The sequence below is a fragment of the Dasypus novemcinctus genome, chromosome 13, assembly GCF_030445035.2.
Source record: "Dasypus novemcinctus isolate mDasNov1 chromosome 13, mDasNov1.1.hap2, whole genome shotgun sequence".
Classification (NCBI taxonomy): domain Eukaryota; kingdom Metazoa; phylum Chordata; class Mammalia; order Cingulata; family Dasypodidae; genus Dasypus; species Dasypus novemcinctus.
Window position 1 is genome coordinate 65070764 of NC_080685.1, and position 25981 is coordinate 65096744.

The 25981-nt window shown below is 37.7% G+C and overlaps 1 long non-coding RNA gene across 1 annotated transcript in view; it reads left to right on the forward strand.

Annotated features, from left to right (window-relative positions):
- The window catches only part of LOC139436234 (uncharacterized), a 34947-nt gene extending 16256 nt beyond the window's left edge, over nucleotides 1–18691 (forward strand). Inside the window, exon 3 of the long non-coding RNA XR_011645320.1 lies at nucleotides 17724–18691. This is a non-coding gene — a long non-coding RNA (uncharacterized lncRNA). The remainder of the gene's footprint in view (nucleotides 1–17723) is intronic.
- Nucleotides 18692–25981: the final 7290 nt, after the last annotated feature.

A 25981-nucleotide genomic window follows, 5' to 3' on the forward strand; every position in this document is an offset into this window, starting at 1 on the left:
AAAAAGAAAATGAAACAACCAAAAAATTAAAAACATAATAGTTGTTTTTAATAGTAGGTTAGACACAACAACATAGAGAAATATATATTATTAATTCCATTTTTGAAAAGAAACTGTGCCTACTATCCCAGAAATAGGATATGACAGAGCTTAATAAATGTTAAGTTTATTTACTCTAGCCTAAAATCCCATAAATGTTTCAATATATGGCCAATTTTTAAGTAATATGCATGCAAAAAAGGAGAACTTATGTCTTTTTCTTCCCCATGTTAAACTGATAATTTCCAATCCACCTTTGCAGCCACATTCTGCCTCCTAACTACAAACTCCCCATGATGTAACTGGGACATTACTACCTTTGTCCAATCTGTCAATTTTGTTCCTAAGGTCAAATTCACATCTGCCACAATGAAATTCAAGTTCTTACCTTTAGTTTCAGTTTGTTCTAGATAAGGAAATTAAAATAAAGCTACTAAAGATCAAAGGGCCCTTGTGTTTAATAACCAAACATGAACAAAGTTGAAAATAGAGGGGGAAAAAAATTACAGGAGTATTAACGATAATACTTCTTCATTTAACATTATCTAAAATAATAATGCATGAGAATTTTAGTTCCGTCTGTAGCCCCACTGTTCAAGGAGAGAGCTTTTTATCATGTTTCCCAAACAGCCCTGGACACTGGACACTGCCCTCAGCCGGATGGTTTTTGTAGCTCCTAAGGTCCCCTAACTCCTCTTGTGACTAACTTCACTGTGTGATCTTGTACAGATGTCTTCACGAGGGCTCTCAGATTGGACTGAAGACTTCGATGGGATTCTTTTTTTGCTTTCTACTTCCCGTAATAGACTATACAAAACTTTAACTCTGATTGATACCCTCCCAGCTTTATCACCGTTTTCATGAATTTAAATTCTACATGTATTTGAACCTCCGTAAAACAGTGATTATGCACTATATTTACCATTTACTCTTTCTATTGCCCTACATCCCTTCCTGGATTTCAAGGATAACTTCCCTTGTATCCAAAGAACTCTCTTTAGTATTGCTTTTAGTGCAGGTCTCCTGGTGAAGAACTCACTGTTTTTGCTTGTCTAGAAAGATGATTATTTTACTTTCACATCTTAAGGTTATTTTCACTGCATAAACAACTCCAGGTTGGCAATTTTGTTTTTGTTTGTCTCTTTGTTTTTTCTTTCACTTTTTTAAAGATGTCAGTCCATTACCTTCTGGTTTTATTTCCCGTTTGAGAAAGTAGCTATTAGTCTTATTAATTTTTACTGCTCCTTTAAAGGTAATGTGTCATTTTTCTCTGGATGCTTTTAAGGGTTTGGTTTGCAGAAATTTTACAATTGCAAGCTAAGTTGGGGTTTCCATTGTATGTATTCATGTTGGAGTTTGTAGCACTTCTTTGAATCTCTCATCAGCTATATCTCTTCAAATATTGCTTCTGCACTACTATCTATTTCCTCCCCTTCTGTGACTCCAATTGTATGTAAATTGGACTTTTTCTCCCTTTTGCATATATCCCTTTTACTGTTTTCTGTGTTTTCTAGCCTTATGCTCTTTGTACTTCAAACATTTTAACTTACACATCTTTCAGATCTCAAATTCTTCCTTTTGTTGTGTCCAATTGCAGCTGAATCCTCATTTCAATTATTGCATTCTTCAGTCCCAGAATTTCCGTTTTATGCTTTCTTTCATAGATTTCTCTTCTCTGATGAAATTCTCTCTCTTGACATCTATTTTTCTTAAGCATATTAATCAGTATTTTTAAAATCCACATCTCATAATTCTAATATCTGGATTAACTGGGCAATCTTTTCTTTTTAATTCTGTTTCTTTGTATGTCTGATAACATTTTTTTAAGATTTATTTTATTTACTTCTCACCCTCACCCCCATTGTTTGCACTCACTCTCTGCTCTCTGAGTCTGTTCGTTGTGTCCTTGTCTTCTTTTTAGGAGACACTGGGAGCCAAATCTGTGACCTCTCATGTGAGAGGGAGGCACCCAATGACTTGAGCCATCTCTGCTCCACTTGTTGTATCTCTCATTATGTTTCCTCATTGTGTCTCTTCATTGTGTAATCTCTTTGGGTCATCTTGTTGTGTCAGCTCATCATGCCAGCCCAACATGTCAACTTGCTGTCTTGATTGTCTTCTTTTTCAGTGGGCACTGGGAATTGAAACCAGGACCTCCCATGTGGTAGGCAGGCGCTCAACTACTTGAGCCACATTCACTTCCCAATTTTTATTGGATACATATATTATAGTGAAAACAATTGTAGAGGTTCAGGATAATGTTATCTTTTCCCAGAGAAGATTTATCCTTTCCTCTGACAGGAAGCTATAGTAAAGGAGATCACCTCAAGGAAATCAGGGACTGAGCTGATCCAAGTGACTTGTTTTATGAGGGTTTGTATACCTCTGGCATACCAGTTGAGAGCATACAGTTTTAAGTAGAGATCATTCTCTTTGTCAGGTTCTGAGCTCCAATTTTTATCTCATCATCCCCATAATATTACCCCAAAATCTCTTGCTTCTTGCCTGCTTTCTGTTTGACTTTTTAGCTTCCTGCCCTGTATGCCTTAAGAATTTAACAAATGCCTCTAGGTGAAAACCAGAGACAATCAAGACAGCAAGTACTGCCCAGAAATTTTGGCCCCTCAGTTCCTGCCTCCTTTGGCAGTCCTGGACTCCAGTTTTTGCCTCCTAAGAGTCACAGCCCCTTTCCTTTCATGCCAAAAGCTGGCAAATTCCCTGAACACAGCACGGAGAATATTGACCTCACCTCAGTGAATTTCTCTCCTCTCTGGGCTCTTGGTCTCTCAAGTCTTATCTGTTTTGGCTGCTTCTTGATGCTTTATAAAAATAGTTTTTTAAATTTTGTGTTTTACATGGATTTTCTAGGTGTTCTGAACAGGAGACTTGGTCTGCTATGAGATACTCTGTCATAATCAAAGATAGTTTCCTGGAATAGAAGCAGATATTTTTGTATATCTCTGCTCCTATTTTTCTTCTTTTGCCAGGTACAAGACAATTTGGCTCTAGGTACCTTCTCAGATACGTAAGAATCATCTTCCAGTACCACTTAAGTGTCTGAGGGCTTCGTTACTTTCGAGCTGAACCTTCACAGCTCATACTTTGTAATATGCCTGGTCCTTCTAGTAAGAAAATGTGGCTTTCACAGGTTTCCTGAGCCATGAGCTTCGAGTCCAATGTTTAAGAAGACATATTCTTTATTCTGCGTTTTCAAGTTTCTAATTAATGTCTGCTAATTTTTAAGTCTCCCAGTTTAGTGAGGCTCTCCCTGCTGTCTGGGAGGGGGTTTCCTTACTTATACTGCACACATTTATGTATTGCCAATAGTGACTTGGAAATTTTCTTTTTGAGCCTGCTCTTTTGTTACAAAACACCTCAAAATGAGGAAACTATGAGAGGATTCTATGTAAATCTCTTTCTGTGTACATTGTTATCCTTCCCTTTCTTTTGTGGCTCCTTTAAAGAGTATCTTTTAACTATATTTACAATCCACCCAATGAGGCCCACTTATTACACCTCACATTAGGCATCATTAAATCAATTTAAAAAATCATTCATTTGACACTGCATTGAGTCTAGTTTAAAATGCATATATTGGAACCACAATGTATTGCTGTGTTTTCAAGATGTGGTAGCTCTTCATCCGTTGCCCATTAAGATGAAAATGTTTTTTTGAAAAAATAAAAGTCATGGGCAACTGCTTTGAAAGTTACCTGAAATTTTGCTAATTAACATTTATTTGCAGCAGTTGGATAACAATATCAAACAACAAGAAGGCATGAACAGTCTGAGGAATGTCTGAATGCTCATTTTGCCAGAGTGGGTGGCACCATTGGGTAGAGACCCAAGTAGTGAGTGGGTCTCTCACTCAGGTGGACCCACATCCTGGGGAGGACTAATGCCATCAAATAGAGGGAACTGTATCTCTCGAGAGAAAGGGTGGCTCCCAGGGCATTGGGGCAGTTGAGCAAGTTAGGCCCTGAACACTATTCCAACTATCTTTAGACGTTGCTCCTCGGGAAACGGAGGTTGGCTGTCACTGTGGGCACAAAGGTGGATGGGAAAATGGATGTTAAATGTGTGGAACCAAGGTAAATGGGGGGTAAGAGAGGAGTTTTGCGAGAATACACAAGGATGGATATAAAACATGTAATATTACACCATAACATATAGGAGATGACAGACTGATAATGTAAACCATAATGTAAAACATAGAATAACTAAAAAATTAGAAAACTGTGTATCCTAAAGTAAGCACCACAATGTAAGCACAGATGTCACCTTGTTTGAAAGCTATTGTCTCAGACTCTGTACATCACTTTAAGTAAATATGATGTGAATAGGGTGTAAGAGTATCGCTGTGGAAGGGAAAAGGTTTTGTGGTGGATGTGTGGGAGTGCTGTATATTATATATATGAATTGCTGTGGTCTAGGGCTCTTGTTAAGAGAAGTTCAATAATTAGGGGAAAAAAAAAAAGAAAAAGAAAAAGATAGGATGTAGATTTTTTTCCAAGTCAACTCGTATTCTATATCTAACCTTTAAACCCATCGCTATATGCCATTTTGCTAGTAAGGGATCCTGACATTATATTGGGCTTCAATTTTCAGGAAGTTCTGGATCACAGAGTGGTTCAACAATGGCAATGGAGGAATACGGTATAGGATACTATTGACAGGTGATATATGGCTGACAGGGAGCTATACAGGACATATGTCCAGGGTCCATGGTAATGTTTGGATATACTCATAGTGGCAACAATTAAAAACTACAGCTGGGGGGGTACTGGGTTCCTGGCCGGTGGTGCTCTGTCGTGGTTCCTAGGGGAGCAGCAACAGTCTCCCAAGTGCAGCGGCAAGGACCGGGAAGGAAAGAGGGTCCAACAGTGAGCTCCTGACGCTAATGACTATACTTGTGAGCTGATAGGCCTGAAATAAGAACAAGGCCTAGAGCAGCATTGTGCCTGGGAATTTCCTCCTGTCAGCCTTCATGTTACTCAAATGTGGCCAGTCTCGAAGCCAAACTCAGCATGTAAATGCAATGCCTTCCCCCCAGCGTGGGACATGACACCCGGGGATGAGCCTCCCTGTCAACGAGGGATCACTATCAACTACCAACTGATGATGCAACTGGAGAATGACCTTGAATGGAAGGTTCAATGCAGATCAGCAGAATATCCCTGTCTACATAAAATAACATGACTTTAAAATGCTGTTTGACCTAATCTAAGGGGGAAATGGAAAGGAGAAATGAGTTTATATGGCTACGAGTCTCTAAAAAAGAGTCTGGAGGCTGTCAGAAGGATTGCCCTTATGCACAACTGAGCAGAGTCTAAGAGACAGATAAAGTAGATACAACCCCCAGATATTGGTTCCTTTGAGGGCTAAAGAGGCCCATGGGTGCTATGGTCATGGCAGATGGGATTAACTGCCATGTCAGATGGCCCTTCTTTGGAGCTGGTGTTTATGCGTGATGAATCTGGACTCAGATGGGACCTCTCTTCTTAAGACTTTCATGCTACTGTGCTGGAGTTGTAGTTGGTGTCGGGGCTTAAGATATATTTAGGGGATCTGAATCTCTGGACTGACAATGTGATAGCCAGGCCCTGAGCCTCAACAGACTCCAGCACCTACAATCTGATTTATTGGACTCACCTCACTCAGCTAAGATGGAGTTGAAGAAGGACAACCACCACACCACGGAGCCTAGAGTGCCTACAACTGAAAGCGGGAGGATTGCATCCAGTATCCATGAGGAATCTGAGCCTCCTCTTGACATAGAGGTGCAATGGACACAACCAATCCAATGTCCACAGAGAAAAGGTGGCATTGGAGTGGGAAAAGTGGACATGGTGGCTAATGGGTATGGGGAATGGCAGGAAGAGACGATATGTGGAGGTGTCTTAGGGACTTGGAGCTACCCTGGATGGTGCTTCAGGGGCAATCACTGGACATTATAAATCCTCACAGGGCCCACTGGATGGAATGGGGGAGAGTATGGGCCATGATGTGGATCATTGACCATGAGGTGCAGAGGTGCCCAGAGACGTACTTACCAAATGCAATGGATGTGTCATGATGATGGGAATGAGTGTTGCTGGGGGGGGGAGTGGTGGGGTGGGGGTGGTAGGGTTGAAGGGGTCCTCATATATTTTTTTGTAATGTAATATTTTTACAAAATCAATTTAAAAAATTAAAAAAAAAAAAAAAGAGGAGCTGGGAAGCAGATTTGGCCCAATGGATAGGGCGCCCGCCTACCACCTTGGGAGGTCCAAGGTTCAAACCCAAGGCCTCCTGATCCGTGTGGTGAGCTGGCCCATGCGAAGTGCTGATGCGCACAAGGAGTGCCGTGCCATGCAGGGGTGTTCCCTGCATAGGGGAGCCCCATACACAAGGTGTGAGCCCCTGAAGGAGAGCCGCCCTATGCAAAAAAGTGCAGCCTGCCCAGGAATGGCGCCACACACACAGAGAGCTGATGCAGCAAGATGAAGTAACAAAAAGAGACACAGATTCCAGGTGCTGCTGACAAGAATATAAGCGGACACAGAAGAACACACAATGATTGGATACAGAGAGCAGACAATGGGGCGGGGAAGGGGAGAGATAATTAAACAAATAAATAAAATAAATTTTTAAAAAAAGAGGAACTGATGGCATTGTTTCTTTATTTGACATCTAGTTAAAAACAAATTCTTTCTGGAATGCAGAAGGGGAATCATTGAGGTCTGTTTAAATGTAAAGTAAACTGAAAAAGGGAGTGAGAGATTCCAGAGCAGTGGGGTTAAGTGTAGCTTTTAAGTCTTAGAATGGAACAGATACACAAACCATTAGTTGTGTGGTCAGTTAAGCAAAAGGGGAGGATAAGAACAAGTAGATGAAATTGTTTCCTTATTAGTGGCTTTTTAATACATACAAATCATCACTGGAATTTTGGCAGTCAGCAGATTCCAAATGACATGGATGATCAAATTAAGATTCACATTCAACCAATGTCTGTGCATGAAATAGGCAGGGAGTGAGGGGGGAAAGATGGCCTAATTTTATCAGAAATGTTCTGATGTATAGAATTAGACATCGGGAAGAAAAGTGCCCCCAGTTTTTATTTCTTTCTTATTTTCTTCCCTCCCTATCACACCCAGGAAAAAAGAATGTAAAAACTAAATGTGAGTGAGACACTTTCCTAAAAAACAGCCAGCAATATGTTACCAAATTTCCTGTTGATCTTAAGTGCTGTTATCAGAAAATAAATACATTTTTAACTTCACCATAACTCATAGAAAAACTCATTTTCCACCTCTTATTCAGCCCTTGTAATTAACACCAATGCTAAAAGTTTGTTGACAAATGAGAAAGAAAGAAAAAAAACTTCCACTAGTTTGTCTTTTAAGACAAAAGCCAGAGGTCTAATGAGTCAAAACTTCCATCTTGACAAGAAAGGCACAGAACTGTTTCCTCTCTCTTGAAAGTGCTGACAAGCTAGCTCTGCTCACACTTAGACTACTCTGTTGAAGCAGGTTAGATAGGGCATCAACAGACGGAGCTGGAACCTGGCAGAAAAACCACTGCCCTTGAACCTGTGTCCTTCAGGACCCCCAGATGGCTGCTGGAAGACCCTCATGAAATCCTGCCATTCGGAACGAGATTTCCTCCGGAAGCCAGGAGGAGCCCCAGATATTCTCCAGGGGCCTTACCATTGAGCCCTCATGGGGGACTGACGAGGGGGAGGTACTCAATCAAAACAGCAAACAGCTGGGACTCCTCCCCTGCCATTACAAAGGGGCGGAATAATTAATGGTTTAAAAGGCAAGCGGGAAAGCCAACTGGCCCTGGCCTGTGCCTGCGCTGGCGCTGGACCGTGTGCCTGTTCCTGCCTTCTGTGCCTGCTCTTGCCATTTTCCCCCTGCCATGACAACCACACAAGTAAAACCTGGGCACTTATAATCTATCATGGGGAACTGTAGTCTACAAATCAGCCTTCTTTATCACTTGGGATCCATGATCTGTTATCTTCTCCCATTTCTCTTCCCTCCCTACCTTAGTAAATTCCTGGCCTAATCAGTGTGGCTTGCTCTTGAAATTCATTTCTTGCAGTTTAGTCAAGAGCCTAGACAAAAATCCAGCTACATTGTAGTGTTATTACTTTCTTCCAGAAGGATAAGACAACAAAGCCTATTGCTTGTAAACAGTTAATGATTTCCATGATTGTAAGACTGCATTATGGAACAAAATATTTCTACAGAGTTGGTATGATTTTCTGACCCATCACTGATTTCACTCTGGGTAGGAATGAGTAATTAGTGATGTGGAAGATTGCCTGACAGTACTAGGTAGAATATGCGATTCTGCTTATCTCAAAGCTTGAGTATACACTAGGGATGCAGATATATAAGAGTTTAACAACAACAAAAAAAAATCTTTTCAAATTCTCCAGTTCAATCCCACTGGGTAAAATGACACTGACCAGTTCAGACCAGATGCTCAAAACTAGTTTTTCAAACCATCTGCCAGTTTGATGAGACACTCTAAAGTTCAGTTACTTTAAGAGTTTTCCCTCCACTGAAGCCAGTAATTATAACTTAAAAAGAAGTAAAAGGAAGCAGATCAAGCCTCCACCTACCACTCAGGAGGTCCCTGGTTCAGTTCCTGGTACTTCCTGGAGAAGACAAGCAAGACAGAGAGCTGGCGCAACAGGCAGGCAAAGTGAGCTGACGCAACAAGGTGATGCAACAAAAAGAGACACAAAAAGGAAAGACAATGAGAGACAACAAAAGCAGGGAGCTGAGGTGTCTCAAGTGACTGAGCACCTCTCTCCCACATGGGAAGGTTCCAGGTTCTGTTCCTGGTGCATCCTAAAGAGCAAACGAGCAGACACAGAGAGCACACAGCAAATGGACACAGAGGGCAGACAGCAAGTGCAAACAATAAGAGGGGGGGGAACGGGAATAAATAAAAATAAATCATAAAAAAGAAGTAAAAGTTTCATATTTTAATTATTTATCTCACTTTTACTAGATGTGTTCTGAATCAGTCCATCCAGCTGCTGGTGTCCTCAAGCCAAATGAGTAATTTCCTTTGCTCTGCCTGTGCAAAGTTAGTAAATAAAATATTTGTGCTACAAAATATTTCCTTTGTAAAATGTGACTAGTAATACCCATTAGTTTTCCTATAGATTTTAGATGTTTGTTGTTATTATTTTTAGGTAACCAACCTAAGTTAGATGGCAGAGTCGCATCTTATTTTGCTCATCGGGCCTCCTACATATGTTTATTTGGTATTAACATTCTTCTAGTGTCCCTTTTGTTTCAAGGCATGGAAAGGCTTAACTTTTTATCCAATAGTTCCTTTCCTTACCAGCAACTTCTGTCGAAGATCCACATAGACCTGAACTTGCTCACTTTGTTCTGACACACAGGAGACCAGTTTCTTGAAAATCGTTTTTTTCCACACTGAATTAACAACCACTTCATATTAAATCAAAATGCGTGAAACAATCTAATATATCTGCCTTCTTAAATGTAGTGCAATCCTTCGACAATATTTTAAATTAGGCATTTCTATTCCTGTTTTATATATTAGGGATCTGAGGCCACTGAGGTTGAGAGAGGAGTTCAAAGTGACACAATCAGAAATAGTGATTTCAGATGGCTCAACCCTCATTCTTACAACCCCAGTGCCAAAGCTTTTTCTACCACACTATATTTTACTCAGTTCATTAAGACAAGCAGGAAAATAGCTGTATCCCTAAATTTCTAATTCAGTTTTGAGCAGTGCTGTCTTTTATTTAAAGTGGTCTTTTCTCTTAAAATTGAGACTATGGCCAACCCCTCATTTATCATAATAACGGCCAGAAAAGGCCAGCTTTGGCCAGTTTAGGAGGTATGGGAATAAAGTAGGCGTATCTGCTCTTCAGCTTTCAAATTCAGAAGTCAAAGCACATAAGCAACCCCAAATAATCTCCAGGAACTAACAAGAACTTTCTTATCCTGACATACAGATTATCCTTCTCATTTTGTTAGACATAATTTCTTCCTGGTTTCCCTTCCCATAACCAAGCAATGTTTTCATTTTCTTAAAGATTCTTACTTTTGGAGTTATGATCTTCAGTATTTCAAACTCAATGATATCTGGCCCTTTAAATAAGCGCTGCATGCTAGAGGGTGTGGGCTCTGTAACAAACATAACAGGCATTAAATTCCTTCTCTGGCCTTCCCCCAGATGGTAAAAAAAGCAGCTACTTAACCTCTGAGCCTCAGTTTCCTGATATTTGCCCTACAGAGTTTTCCTGAATGAGGTAACATTAACATAACATATGAGATAGCCAGAGCCTTTCATAACGAAACTTACTCCCTTTCTCTGTACTTCCCCGTGTTATCTAGAGGCCCCTTACTTTTTGTGGAGAGTGCTCCACTGAAGCTCTCTCTGGCCTGTGCAGGTAGGTTTGACCACATGGGTGCTCAGGCAAAATGTGTCTGTGACTGGGACCACCTTCCTTTGGAACGCCACCAAGGGTGGACAAAGCTGGATCGTCCTCAAGTCCTACCTTTTTCCTCTCTCACCCAGCACATTTTTTTTCCTGCTTATTATCTTTTCCTTCTTCTGTATTGTGTGTGTCTTTTAAATAACTCTGACCTAACCTTAACCCTAAGCTTTTCATTCCAACATTAGACAATCATCTGGCAGCAAAGTATTTACTTTAAGTGTAGAAATCTTCCCTAAGCATACCTTAGACTTGGATGGTTCAGGGTTCACATGGCCCTGGAGACTAGAGCAAGAAAAGAATTGATCTTCATTCTGCTGTGTCCTCTCTCTCCCTTCTCCCCTCCTTCCTTCCTTTCTCTCCGTTGCTCATCTTTCATGCCCCAGGCTCATGACACTTCGTTTACTGCCATGATGCTCTTGACTCTACATTCTTTCCCTGATATGAGCGTGTTTATGCAAAGAACGTGGGACTAACCTAACAAAATAATTTTTCTACTTGAAAAATATTCCTGAGAAATTCTTCTTTTTTGTTCATTTTGTTTTATATCTCAAGATCCTCAGATCCTAGGAGAAAAAGAATAGCTAAGCACTAAATAACCACAGTGCAATATTGTGTAGTTCAATGGGAATGTGAAATAATGGAAAACCTGGTACCAAATACAATTCACTTACATTAAGCTTCCAAATTAGTCCTCAAGACATATATATATTTGAAGAATTGTTTCAACTCCAAATCTGCAGTAATATATATAGCACATGCGGGGGGAGGCAGGTGTAGCTCAGGGGTTGAGCACCTCCTTCCCATGTACAAGGTCCTGGGTTCAATCCCCAGTACCTCCAAAAATAAATAAATAAATAAGTAGCACACAGAGAGTCCATCCTTTTCTTTAGAAAATGAAGGAATGTAAATCAAGCCAACTCTCTTGCTTTCGAGCAATGTGAACTATCAGAGTTGGAAATTTGTGTTCTCCCAACCTGGACAGCTCTCTAATTCTTCCTTAAGAAAATTCCATAAGGGATCACTTTCACTATAGGGAATGAATGATTTTGTTCAGAAGCCGTTTAAAGCCCAGGTGCTAAAGCAAACTTTTGTATAACTAAACTGTCACTAAAAACACTCTCTTCCATCATGAAGGCTGGATGATCTGGATCCATGAAAAAGAATTGCAGAAGTTTAAAGATGAAAGGATGTTGGTCCAAACTTCTAATCAGATCTTTGTCTCTAGTTCCCAGGATAGAATAAATACCCCCAAAAGAGTCGGGACTGCAGCTTATGCAGCCCATGATCATTGTAGGATGCCAAAAGTAGGACCAATGGATGGGGCAGTAGATGATGGGATGAAAGTACGAGAACAGAAAGAGAGGGAAGGAAGGAAGGAAGAGAAAGAATGGAGGGGTCAAGAGAGGGAGGAAGGAAAGGGGTAGACAGGATGTGGAATTTATTGCCTTTTTTGAAGAGTGTTTAGAAACTTTATAAGAATTTTACAGAGTAAATTTGTGTTATAGATGTACAAAATTAGGATAAGTTTTTTTTAAATAGTAAATTTTATTTTCAGAGCAGTTTTAGGCTTACCAAAAAATTACACAGAAGTACAGAGTTCCTATATACTCCCCTAGCACATACATTTTTGCCAATAGCATTTATTCCTTAGATTATCTAATAGAATTATCTCTACAAACTACTAATAAAAGTACCACTATCTTATATTTGGAGTCCAGGACACTGAAGTTCAAAGAATGTAAACTCATACATCTTTCAGTACACAAGGAAGCCTTGACAGGACAGTCAGAATTCCTCTTGAATGGGACACAGGCCAGAGAAAGGATGTGTGCGACAGGTTGACACTTAGTAAATGCTTCCCACCTTTGACTAGAGGACTAGAGTGGAGAGATTATAGCTGTGCCAAAGAATTATACAAATCTGTCTGTGGCTCTGGATTAGCATGGACAGGAGTACATTTCTTCCTTATCTGTCACATTTGGCAAAGGTATAAGAGACAGTTGGACATGTAATGTTTTCTCTTCCACAAGTTCTAAGTATGACATAAATGTCTCCACTAATCCCTCACCAATTGTGTTAGTAAGCAGATTATAGAAACATAGTAGGAAATGGCCTAACAGCGTATGAGATGCTAAGAAGGAGAAAAGCATCTCCTGGATCCAGGCTGTGTTTGTAACACAAGATGTGAGTTGTGATTATTCTGATATATGCTTCAATTGTTATATGTCTGATTGGGCTAATAACTCATTTCAGGAGAAGAGAAAAGACTCCTGAGGTACATTATGTCTGAAATTTGTATGCAGAGCTTTGCTAACACACTATCTAAATAATTTAGAAGAAGTGAAATGCTCTCAAATTCACCAGCATCTCTTGCCTCAAGATGCACGTTTCTCTTTTTTTCTGTCTCAAATGTAATGTTCTGATGCTTCATGCAGACTTTCTGGAAAATTTTAGACAAATATTTAGCTTCTCTGTGTCTCAGTTTCCTTCACAATAAGTCAAAGAAGCAAGAGTGGGATCCCTAAGGCCCATGCCAGCGCTAGCCTTCTATACTTCTGTGATTCTCTGAGAGGCCATTGTATGGAGGGCTGGATTCACTCTTGATTTTTCAGTATCAGTTCAGAGAAGAATTTATACACAAATGTTCCTCCTCATCATCATCCCAGTCACTGTCACAGAGTAACAGTTGTGCATGAAAACTACATTTATATCATTGGTAGTTCTCACTCTAATCCTTAAGGTAAGCATTATCTTCAAAAGACTAAGGAAGAAACTGCACCAGCTCAAGAACTAGTCAACAGTGAGGATTCATTTGGGGATGAGTTTAATGGTATCTTTTCAATGCTGAGTCACCTCAAAAGTGTTTTTTTTTTTTTAATCTTAACTCTTTCTCTTTATCTAAAATTACTTCCTTAGCCAAATTTATGAGAATAATTTTATTTTCAAAGATATGAAGATGAACTCTTTATCGAGCCATTCCCACTATCATGGTGGACCTAAACTTATCTTCTCCCCCAGACAGAATGGACGCCCTTCTTGGTGTATCCCTTTTAGACTTTGAACATATTTCACTGTCACAGCACCTATAACACTTCATGGAATTGAATTGTCACACACCTATTTCCCCTTACCAGATTCTACCTGTGAATCCCTAAGAAAATTCTTTTTTATCTTTATTGAGAGAGAAGAGAAATTTTTTTTATATCTTTATTGCTCCCTCAACTCAATAGTGCTAGGTATATAGTAGGCATATAAAATATCTTGAATGAATATATAAATGAAATGTTGATAAATTAGCTTTCAAAATACTGAATAAACTTAAAGTACCAGCCAAAAAAAAAAAAAAAAAAAGGTGTGACCACATTACATTGTTATGGACTGAATCATATCCATGGCATGTGTCCTAAGCCCCATCCTGAAGATATAATCCCACTTGTAAATAGGATCTTTGAAGATGTTATTAGTTAAGGTAAGGTCAAACTGAACAAATTGAATTGGGGTGGGCCTTAATCCAATATGACTTATCAACAAAAGGAATTTGGACATACGTAGGAGGAGACGGAGACAAGGAGAGAGATGGCTATGCAACACAGGCATAGGTTGGGTTTTAGATTACTGGTAAGCCACCAACAGAATGATACAGATTTTGTAGAAAGCATGATCCTGCCAACACTTTGATTGTATACTTCTAACTTCCAACCAAAACTGTGAGACAATAAATTTCCTTTGTTTAAACCAGCCAGTCTGTGGTATTTGTTATAGCAGCTATAGCAAACCAAAACATGTATCTTTTCTATATTCACGTCAGTATACAGCATACAGGGAAAGTGCCCCTAAGAATTCCTTCCTTTTCTAGGTCCCACACTCTCTATAAAAGATTTTTGCAAGTACCCTCCTTTTCCAGTTCAGGAAACTCTCCCGCTTCTGCTTAACTTCAAACCATGTAGCTCTGACCTGGCTCCCAGTTTCTGCTTTACCCCTATCCTGTATCTCCCTTCTTTGCCTAATTTTTCACTATTGACAGCCAGTTGGATGGTTAAGTATTGCTCTACGATTTCCATTGACAAGATCATAGGCACTGGAGATGAAGATGCATACCATCATATCTCAACTTATATCATTATTTTCTTGATTGAGCAACATTGGACATCAGTTATATGCTTTCTGTTAAAGTAGGACTGTGATTCAGTTTAGTTATACCATCCTCTTAACCTCTCATCTTCTCTGCTTCCTATATACTTATTATTTTTACTTCCTCTATTGAGTATCCCAAATCAATTTTTACATATAGCACATCCTTAATTTGCTGGAGCACATCCCAAATAAACTTTCTAATAAGGATGTATGGGAGGTAGATTTTCAATATACAGGCACATCTGAATAATTTTTATTATTGGATTGATAATTTGTACATACAGCATTGTATTCTAGATTGAAAACATTTCCCTACTAAGTCAAAAGCATTGATCCATTTTCTTTCAACATTCACTGTTACTGTTTAGAAATATGCCAATCTGGCTCTCATCCATTTGTATGTAACCTCTTCCCTATCCCCCAATTCTGCACCCACTGCAGGAAACTCTCTGATCTGATATTCTGAACTTCACAAAGATATGTCCAGATGTGGATAATCTTTCATTAATCCTTCTTGGTAACCAATAGGGTCTTTTAATGACAGTGTTGATTCTCTGGTATCTTTGCACAGATGTCACCTCTCAGTGACATTTCTCCTGACCACAAAATTGAAAGATGTGCAACTGACCCACCACTTACTCTCTCTTCCTTCCCTGCCTTCTTTTTCTTCATAACTCATATCAACCTCTAAAATATGGAATAATTCACAAACTTATTTTGCTCATTTCTTTTTGTGTTCCACCACTAGTATGTAAGCTCAAGGAGGGCAGGGATTTTGTTTTGTTCACTGTTGTATTCCCAGTGCCAAGACCTCTGTCTGATACATAGTAGGTGCTCAATATATAAATAACTGTTGAATAAAACTTTGCTTTGTATTTAAGAAAGAGGCAATGAAAACTCCATCTGCATGTGCAGGGCTTCTCAACTGTCAGATTTTTTAAACTGAGAGCATGAGCAGTTGTCCGTGAGTGGAGCCATGGGGAATCCCCAGATGAGAGATTGAATAAGAAATTAACCTGGGGTTGTGCAAACACCCAAATTCTCCCCAGAGAGGTCATTCAGAAAAGCAAAAGCAAATGGAATGCGAAATTTTATTTAATGAGTAAATATCATTAAAAAGTAGTGTGTGTGTATGTGTGTATGTGTGTATGTGTATGTGTGTGTAGAGAGAGAGAGAGAGAGAATAGAAATCAGGAGTAACTCCATCTGTGATGTATTGCTTTGTGTTTCCAAGACTGGACATGCTCTTCATCTTGCTGTGCATTCTGGTGGGTGTAGACCCATTGTAAATAGGAACTCTTCCACAAGTTACTTCAGTTAAGGTGTGGCCCAACAGAATCAGGTTGGGCTTTAATCTGGATTATTGGAGTCCTTTGTAAGCAGAGTGAAAGTCATACAGAGAGAAGTCTACAGGAAGCACCAGAAGCTGGAAGTCAACAAAACCCAGAAGAGAAAAGGGAAGATGCCTCCACCTGCATTGCATGTGACAGAAAAGCCAAGGACCAAGGAGAGCCAACAGCCAGCCCCAGAAAGCCACAGTCTTCTGAGGGAAAGTATCACCTTGCTGATGCCTTGATTTTGGACTTCTATTGCCTGAGAATCCATGGGCCAATAAATTACCATTGTTTAAACCAACCCATTGTTGGTATTTGTTTTAGGAGCTAGGAAACTAAAACACCAATTAGATGATGGCATTTTTGGTGATTATTTTTTTATCTTCTTTTTATTTTTCCTGTACTGTTCAATTTTTATATGTATTATAAAACTTTATGAAATTTGAGAATTAACAAAATATATTTTCACTATGCCAGTGAGGTTTATCTCAGTGTTTATTGAGCAGTGTGAACTACTCAGTAGTTTCTCTTCATTCCACGTCACTACCAGATTCTCCTCTTCAGCTCTTTCCATGTCCTTTTAACTTTTTAAACATTTGGAAATACCACTTTAATTTAGGCATAGGAATCATTAGCATTTCTGCTACCCAGGCAACAAAGAATGGTACTGCCACTAAAATATGTTAGCAAAGTTTTAGCAAAGTGAAATCTCAACATCTCATAATAAATTTTTAAAAATAAAAGTCAAACTTAAATATCTTCTTTTCTTTTAAAGAAAAGGGAGTAAATATAAAGGGCTTCATATCTGAGTACTTCTTGGAGAAAACAGAATTTGAAGAGGGAGAGAAGAGTACATATTTCAAAATAAAACAAAACATTCTGACCTCCAATACAATCCATTTTTAATTTTCAAAGTTTTATTAATCCCTTGGAGTGCATACTGACCAACTAAACCAATTTTATCTTAAATATGCATTTATGCACACACACTATTTTTTAGATATGGGCACAATGCATCTTACTACAGAAAATATGAGAGTAGTAAAAATATAGAGTACTAAGAATCCAACTAAAATACCCTAACCTGAATACCAGAGATAATTTATCTAAGATGCAGTTTTGAATTCTACACTTGTACTTAAAAATTATATTCTGAATATTTACCATCCTTAAAGGTTTTCAAAATCAGAATTTTTGTGACAACAAATATTCCATCTCATCAATGTACCAAAGCTTGTTTAGCCATCCCAATATAATTTGTCACTTCTTTCCTGGTTGTGTTATTAACATTATTAATAGAATCCAATGAACATCACTGTGCATAAAGCATTGTCCACATCTCTTTTCCATTCCTAATGACAGACTTCTAGACGTGGAATCCTTCAAGCAAATGAGTCAAGGTTTTTAGGTGCCTGTAACACACCACCATATTAGGCAGCACTGGACACACGCCTGTGTCACATGACAGCATTTACCTCACTAGCCTTGAGCTCACAAGTAAATCAGTTCAATAAGATATTTAGATTTTTGAGATTATTAGGAAAATTGAATTTCTCTCATCTTTATTGACTATTTGTAATTTCTCCATAAATTATCATTTTTTTCTTTAAAAGTGTTAGCATTTTTCTTAGAGATTTTTAAGCACTCTGAAAATAAATGTTACCATCTCTTTGCTTGTCTTCAGTGGCAAATAGTTTTCCATTTTAATGTTCATTATGATATTTTCTTTTTATTTTAAGAAATGGCACTTTTCAGCTGAGCCCTGAATCTCAGAAGAATTGCAACACCTATTCTCCAGTTCATTGGACTTACCCAGGCCAACTAGCGGGGAGATGATGATGGACAGCGACCATCGCAAGGAACTGAGAGAGTCTACAACTGCACGCAAGAGAGTCCCATCCATTGGCTTTATGGGACCGAAGCCCCCTCTCAATTAGAGGTGGAGTGGGCACCACCATCCCAGAATCCTCAGGATTGGGGAGTGAATGATGGACCAGAGTAAACTTACTGTTATTCTACTATAGATTTATTGTGATTCTAGCAATGGAAGAAATTATATCATTGATGTGAAGGCAGTGGCCACTGGAAGTTCTGAGGACAGGGAAAAGGAAAAACAGATGAAATATTGGGGCATTTTCAGGACTTGGGAATTGTCCTGAATGACATTACAACGACAGATACAGGCCATTACATATCTTGCTATAACCTACAAAATCATGTAGATGAGAGTGTAAACTATAATGTAAACTATAACCCATGCTTAGTGGTAATGCTCCAAAATGTTTGCATCAATTGTATCGAATGTACCACACTAATGAAGAATGTTGCTAATGTGGGAAAATGTGGGAGGTGTAAGGAGCCGAGCATATGGGAATACCCTATATTTGTATGTAATATTTACGTAATCTAAATATCTCTTTAAAAATAAAATAAAAAATAACACAGAAGAGGTGGCATTGGAATGGGAAAAGTGGACATAGTGGACGAAGGGTATGGGGAAAGGCAGGAAGAGATGAGAGGTGGAGGCGTCTTTGGGACATGGAGCTGCCCTGGATGGTACTTCAGAGGCAATCACCGGACATTGTAAATCCTCACAGGGCCCACTGGATGGAATGGAGGAGAGTATGGGCTATGATGTGAACCAATGTATATGAGGTGCAGAGGTGCCCAAAGATGTACTTACCAAATCCAATGGATGTGTCATGATGATGGGAACGAGTGTTGTTGGGGGGGGAGAGGGGGGGTGGGGGGATGGGGTTGAATGGGACCTCACATATATATTTTTAATGTAATATTATTACAAAGTCAATAAAAAAAAATCTGAAAAAAATATATATATATTTAAATAAAATAAATGGTACTTTTGATGTACAGTGTTTAACACTTCATATAGTCAAACTTATTGATCTTTTCCTTGCTCTGAGGTGCATTGCCTAAGGGTCACTCTTATTTTCTTCTAATATTTTGTTGTTTTGCTAAATATATTGTGTTATTTAGACATATCTGGAATTGAGTATTATGTGTGACATCTGGGATAAGGTAAGGCTCTAGCTTGATATTTTTCAGATTTCCACTTATCCATATTACATTTACTAAATAATCTAGCTCTTCCTTTGTTTTATAGTATCACCTTGATAATATTTTAAGTCATTGTATATAATAAGGTGTTGTGTTTTTTTCAAGGCTATTCTCTTATATTGATCCTAACTTGTGCTAGTACCCTCTCACAAGTAGCTTTGCAGTATACATTCTATCTGGTAGAACAAATTCACTCCTCCTCATTAGCCTTCCTTTTCAGATTTTCTTTTACAATTCTCAGACATTTGTTCTTCCAGCAAAACTACCAAGGAAAAATCCCATTGGGAGTTTAGTGGGTTGCATTACATCTATAAATTAATGTGGGGATAATTGATATATTTATGAGTCTACACAGATACATTGCATATCTTTCCCTTTATCTAAGCCTTATTCTGTTTCTTGGTATGTTTTTGTGGTATTTTTTTTTTCATAGAGTTTTGAAAGTTTCTTATTAACTTCATGTTTGTGTTTCTGTTACTGTTGTGAAAGAGTTTTCCTCATTATATTTTCTGATTGTTGCTGGCATGTTTGATATCCATTGATACTTGCACTCATTCATCTTGCTGAATGCTCTTCTAATTATTTTTCAGCTGATTCCCTAGGGTTTTCTAGGTATATGATCATAGCATCTACAAACAATGCTAAATTTTTACCTCTTTCCTGGTAATCACTCTCCCTGTTTCTATTTTCTGCCGTGACCAAAATTTATTTTTTAAAAATTATCAAACAATAGGGAAGATAGCAGACATCCTTGTTTTATTCCTGATGGTAATGGAAAGGTCTCTTTTGGTATTTTTCCAATATATAATGATAAGGGCTGTCAGAGTAAGTCTTTAATGTGTTAAGGAATTATTATTCTATTCATGGGTAACAAAGACTTTTTTTCCATTAGAAATGATATAATACTTTTACCAACACCTTTCAAAGTTTAATGATTGTATAATTTTTCTTATTTGACCTAGCAATATGATATAACCATAACTTTTTCAATATTAAACAAATATATTTTCTACTTGATTGTGGAAGATTATTCTTTTCAAATATTTTGTAGTTCAATTGGCCAGCAAGGTATTTAGCATTTTAAAATATATTCATTCTTTTTCTTTTTATACTACAGTTTTTAATGGTTTATTATCAGCAATAGTAACAGTTATGATAATTTCTCAGGCTCATATAATGTTCCAAAAACTACACAACATACATGAATTTTCTCATATAACTCTTAAAACAGTACTACAAATTAAATATAACATTTTCTATATTCTGCAGATGAGAAACTGAGGCTCCAAAGGATTCTTAACTTGTCTAAGATCACCCACCCAACTTGAGAGGAGAACGTGTCACTACAGCCTGTGCTACAAATTATTGGGAAACTAATAATGAATTAGGTAGTTTTCCATGCTCTCAAATAAAGTACATAGAATAGGAAAAATGTGTTCCTTGAAAGTATGAAAACACTGACTGATATATGCACAGGAGGTAAAATGATGCTGGGAAAGTACATGAACTTTAAAACCAGACAATTGCTGACTTGAATTCTAGCTTTGCCTATTACTTATAGCCCTCAATAAATAGAAGCTATAAGCATTATAAGAAACATCTTGTCCCAGAGCCTTCTTTACAATATTTCCTGTCTATGCATGCAGTGGCTCTTTTTCCTAATAACTTTTCCATAACACCCTGTTGCCCCCCAAAATGAGTTCATCTAGATGATGAAATGTATTATTTCATAGTCAAATATACTCTCGTAGGCTTAAAATCTCCATATCTGTTGCTATATCCCTGTTGTCTTATTGTATGTAATTGTGCACTCCCTTTTGTCTTAATTAGATTTTTTTAACACTTGTTTGCTTCTTTGTTTTGCTTGTTTTGATAAACTTTCTGTTTCAGCATAGTGTAGGCTGAAAAGTGACTTTGCAAAAATTTCTACATCCTAATCCCTGGAAACTGGGAATTTTACCTTATATGGCAAAAGGGACTTTGCAAATGTAATTATATTGAGAATCATATGATGGGGATTGCCCTTCATTATCTCAGTAGGCTTGGTGTAATTTCAGGATCCATTCAGAGGCTAGCAGGAAGGTCAGAGAGAGAAGTCCATGTGATCACAGGAGAGATTGGAGTAAGGCAGTCAAGTGCCAACAAATGCTGGTAGCCTCTAGAAGCTGGAAAAAACAAGGAATAGAATCTCCTCTGGAGCCTCCAGAAGGAACCAGCCCTGCTGACATCTTGATTTTAGCTCCATAAAACTCACTTTTTTTTACTTCTGACCTCTAGAATTATAAGAAAATAAATCTGGGTTATTTTAAGCCACTAAGTTTGTGTAACTTGTTACAGCAATTGGATATAGTACAAATAGTTTTAGATTTACATTTAATATGCAAAGATAGCACAGAATTTCCGTATATCCCACAACCAGTTTCCCCAATTGTTAACATGTTACAATCCTAAGATACATTTGTCACAATTAATGAAACAATATTGATACAGCATTAATAACTAAAGTCCATACTTTATTCACATTTCCTTAGCTTTTACCCAGTGTCCCTTTTTCTGTTCCAGGATCTCATACAGGACACCACATAGCATGTTTCCTTAGGCTCTTCTTGGCTGTGACAGTTTCTCATACTTTCCTTGGTTTTGATGACCTTGACCACTTGCGGCATACTGGACAAGTATTAGTTAGAATATCCTTCAATTAGGATTTGTCCGATGATGATCTTTTTGACATGATTAAACTGGAGTTAAGGGTTTGGAGAGTGAAGATCACAGAGATAAAGTGCCATTCTCATCCTATCATCTCAACACATACTATCAACATGACATCACTTTTAATATTGACCTTGATCATCTAGCTAAGGTAATGTTTGTCAGTTTCTCCACTGTAAAGTTATTCTTTTCTTCCTTTTTTAATTGTTTTTCAAGCAAGGAGTTTTTTATTTATTTGTCATTTCTATTTTTTTCTGCATTATAATTAATTTTGGCTTTTATCTTAATTCCTTCTGTCATGCTTAAGGTTCCTTTTCTTTTTCTAATTTCTTGAGTTAAATAGGATTTCTTTATTTTCCTTTTTTAAAAATACTTAAAGCATTTAAGGATGTGTGACCTCTAACAAGGGTTTTTTTTTTTTTTTGGTTTAAACATTTGTATTAATTTCCACATTTACAGCATAGTGGTCAAATAGGGTACTTTATATAGCTTCCACCTTTTGAAACTTAGTCATTTTTTAAAATGTTTGGCCTATCATATGGTTACTTTCTCTAAATATTCCATGGATAAATTTGAAAGAAATTGTTTTCTGTTTCCAGGGTATAAACTGGACTCTCAAAGTTGTTTTGGACGGAAATGTATCTGTTTTGCTTACAATTGAATACCCAGTTCCTTGAACAGGGCCTGCTGTGCAGTAGGATTTCACTAAATAATTGGTAAATAAATTAGTGCAAAACTGTGACAACCCCAGTTGTCACAGCCAAAATGTCTCCAGACATGGCTAATTGTCCCCTTGGGAACAAGTTAGCCCCAGTTATTAACTACTGCTCTAAGATGATATGATTGTCCACGTAGAAAATCCAAAAGAATCTGCATGAAAACTATCAGAGTTATTATTTTAGTTCAGCAAAGTTAGTTGATAGATATAAATCAATATATAAAAATATTTCACTCGTATACAGCAATAATAAATATTTAGCAAATGTAGTTTTATAATAAATTGCATTAATAATAACAACAAAATTTTAAATAATAAAACCAATAAAAGACATGCAAGGACCTTCTTAAGAAAAGTACAAAAATGTGATGCAAGACATTAAAGATCTAAGAGTGGATAATTTTGCTATAATTATGTATGAGAATTCTCATTATCATTGAAATGTCATGTCTTCCCAAACTGATCTATAAATGCAATGCAATTCTAATAAAAACTCAACAGGGAGAATGAAAAGGTATGATGTCATCAACATGGTGATGTAAGCTATCCCCTGAAAAAACTTTCCCAGAGATTCAGCAACTAAAGGGAAAGATCCCACTTGTTTAGAACTTTGGAGAATGATAGAGAATGGAGGAGGACTCCAGAAATGCAGACCAAAGAAAAAAGAAAATTATCAGATAGGAAATTTCCATCCTGGGTCTGCTGATCTATGCTCCTTCCCCTCATTCAGTCCCATGGTTCTTGGGATTCACTCGGCAGCAGTGGCCTGGATCCCTCCCACCTCCCATCTCCCACCATGGACATAGACTAAAGAGCCACTCACAGCAGCAAAAGAGAACCCCACACGTATCCAGGCACAGGGACCCAAACCCAGAGAGACCCAGAGCAGAACACAAGCCACTAGGAGTGCTGCATGCAAAAGAGCCCCTGGGGGGGGGGGGGGGGGAATAAAAAGAAAGGGACCATGGTAGAACTGTGGCAGGAAAGTGGTGCACTCACTTAGTCCAGTATTTTATTGGATGGACCATCTAACACAGAAAACAGACATTTCTAGAATGACCTACCTTCTGGATTGACCCTATCTGGCTTCCCAGGGTGGGATACCCTAACAGGGAAGAAACCAGAGGCACAAAAGCCAGGAAGGAAGGGAGGGAGGAAAGAAGAGAGGAAGGGAGAAAGGAAGGATGGAAGGAATTGAACTGCTGTAAGACAGGAAGTTACCAGAATTGAAAAGAGTAAGGAAAATGGGGCAATAATGGAGGGAGAGAATTTAAACAAATCATAAGAGCTAGGGAGAAAATCCTGCACAGAAAGAAACCCAGAACAGATCAAGAGTCCCAGAGAAAGAACAGAGAAAAGGAAGCTTTCTTCTGGAGGTGAAACATTATGCAAAAAGTAGAATCTTAAAAAGTGTACTACATTTCCAGGGCAAGAATCAGATGAAGAAAAATTGAGAAACTCTGATCAGTTAAACAAAGGCCTAGAATAAGTTGGGTGAATATGAAAGGTCTAGAATAAGTTGAGTCAAACATGAAAGAAGAATTTTAACACAAAGCCAGTCAACAATAAATCCTAGACAAGAGGAAAAAACTGACCTTCAGCACTAACTCACTGAAATAATCAGATACCTAGACAGCAGCAAAAGATTACAGGTTGTACTAAGAAACAAGAAGATATGGCTCAGTCAAGGGGACAAATGAACACTTCAGAGAGACAAAGAATTTTGAACAACTAATCAAGGAAGTTCAAACAAATCTCCTGAATCAATTCAAGGACATAAAGGAAAATATGTATAAAGAAATAAAAGATGTAAAGAGGAGAGTGTGAGCATAAATAAAAATTTGAAAGTTTAAAAAGAAGCATAACAGAAATTATGGAGCTGAATGGTACAATAGTAGAGATTAAAATACACTAGAGGAATACAATAGTAGATTTGAATAGGCAGAAGAAATAATCAATGAACTAGAAGACAGGATAATCAAAATAATACTGTCAGAAGAACAGATAGAGAAAATAATGAAAAAAATTGAGCAATGTCTCAGGGATTTGAGTGACACACAAAGCATACACAATATACATGTCATGGGTATCCCAGAAGGGGGATAGAAGGGAAAAGGAGCAGAAAGAGGAAATAATGGGTAAACATATCCCAACTCTTATGAAAAACATAAATATACATGTCCAAGAAGCACAATGTATTCCAAACAGAATAAATCCTAATAGACTATGCTGAGACATGTACTGACCAGACTGTCAAATGCCAATGATAGAGAATTCTGAAAGCCACAAGAGAAAAACAATTTGTCACATACAAGAGACCCTCTATAAGACCAAGTTCCAATTTCTCATCAAAAACTATGGCAATTGTATGATATATTTAAGGAACTGAAAGAGAAAAACTGCCAGGCAAAAATCCTTTATCCAGCAAAAACTGTCCTTCAAAAATGTGTGAGAATGAAAAATAGTCACAGATAAACAGAAACTGAGAGAATTTGTCAATAAAAGACCTGCCCTACAAGAATTATTAAAGAGAATACTATTCAGCTGTAAGAATAAATTAAGTCATGAAGCACATGACAACATGGATGAACCTGGAGGACATTATGTTGTGTGAAGCAGACCAGTAACTTAAGGACAAATATGGTATGAATTTGCTATTATGAGCAAAGAAGAATGAGAAAATTCCACAGAACTAATAGCTAAAATATGTCACCAGAGAAAAAAATGTGTTAGATTTTGGAAAGTTGAGGTTCATCTGTGCAGAAATGGTAAAAGGTTGTTTGTAAATATTTGGAAATGAATAAAAATTTGAAAGTACATCATAGGATTTGTAATTAGTAGTGCTAACATATGGGCATTATAGTGGTTTGTTTTTTGTTTTCCTTTTTTGGAGTAGTGAAAATGCTCTAAGATTGGTTGAAGTAATGAATATGCAATTTGGTGATTAAACTAAATGTCGTTGATTGTACACTTTAAATAAATTGTATAGTTTTTGAACAAAAGAAAATAGGGTGGGTTGGGGTAAAAATACACCAAAAAAAAAAAAAAAAAAGAATTACTAAAGGGAGTTTTGCAGATTTAAGGAAAAGACAGGAAAGAGTGGCTAGGAGTAGTGTAAAGAAATGAAGGTTATCAGTAAGAGTAACTACAAAGGTAAATGCAAAACCTGATGTTACTGTACCCTCAATATTCAACACTAATCTTTAATTCTTAAAAGAGTCAGAATACAATTGAACAAGAAAAAGACATATTTTCAAAAAACAGAAATGAAAAATATAAAGTGTTAAAGTGGAACTAAAATGATAAACAGGGGAAACAGAGATTAGGACCAGAGAACATGTATGCTATTAAATCTAGGTTGGTATCCTTTCAAATTAGTAGATTATGGATGTAAGTTGCATAATATTAACCCCAGGGTAACCATAAAAAAAGTATTTTTAAAATATGAAGAAAAAGAAATGAAAAAGGGATTGTTCAGATACATCACGAAAG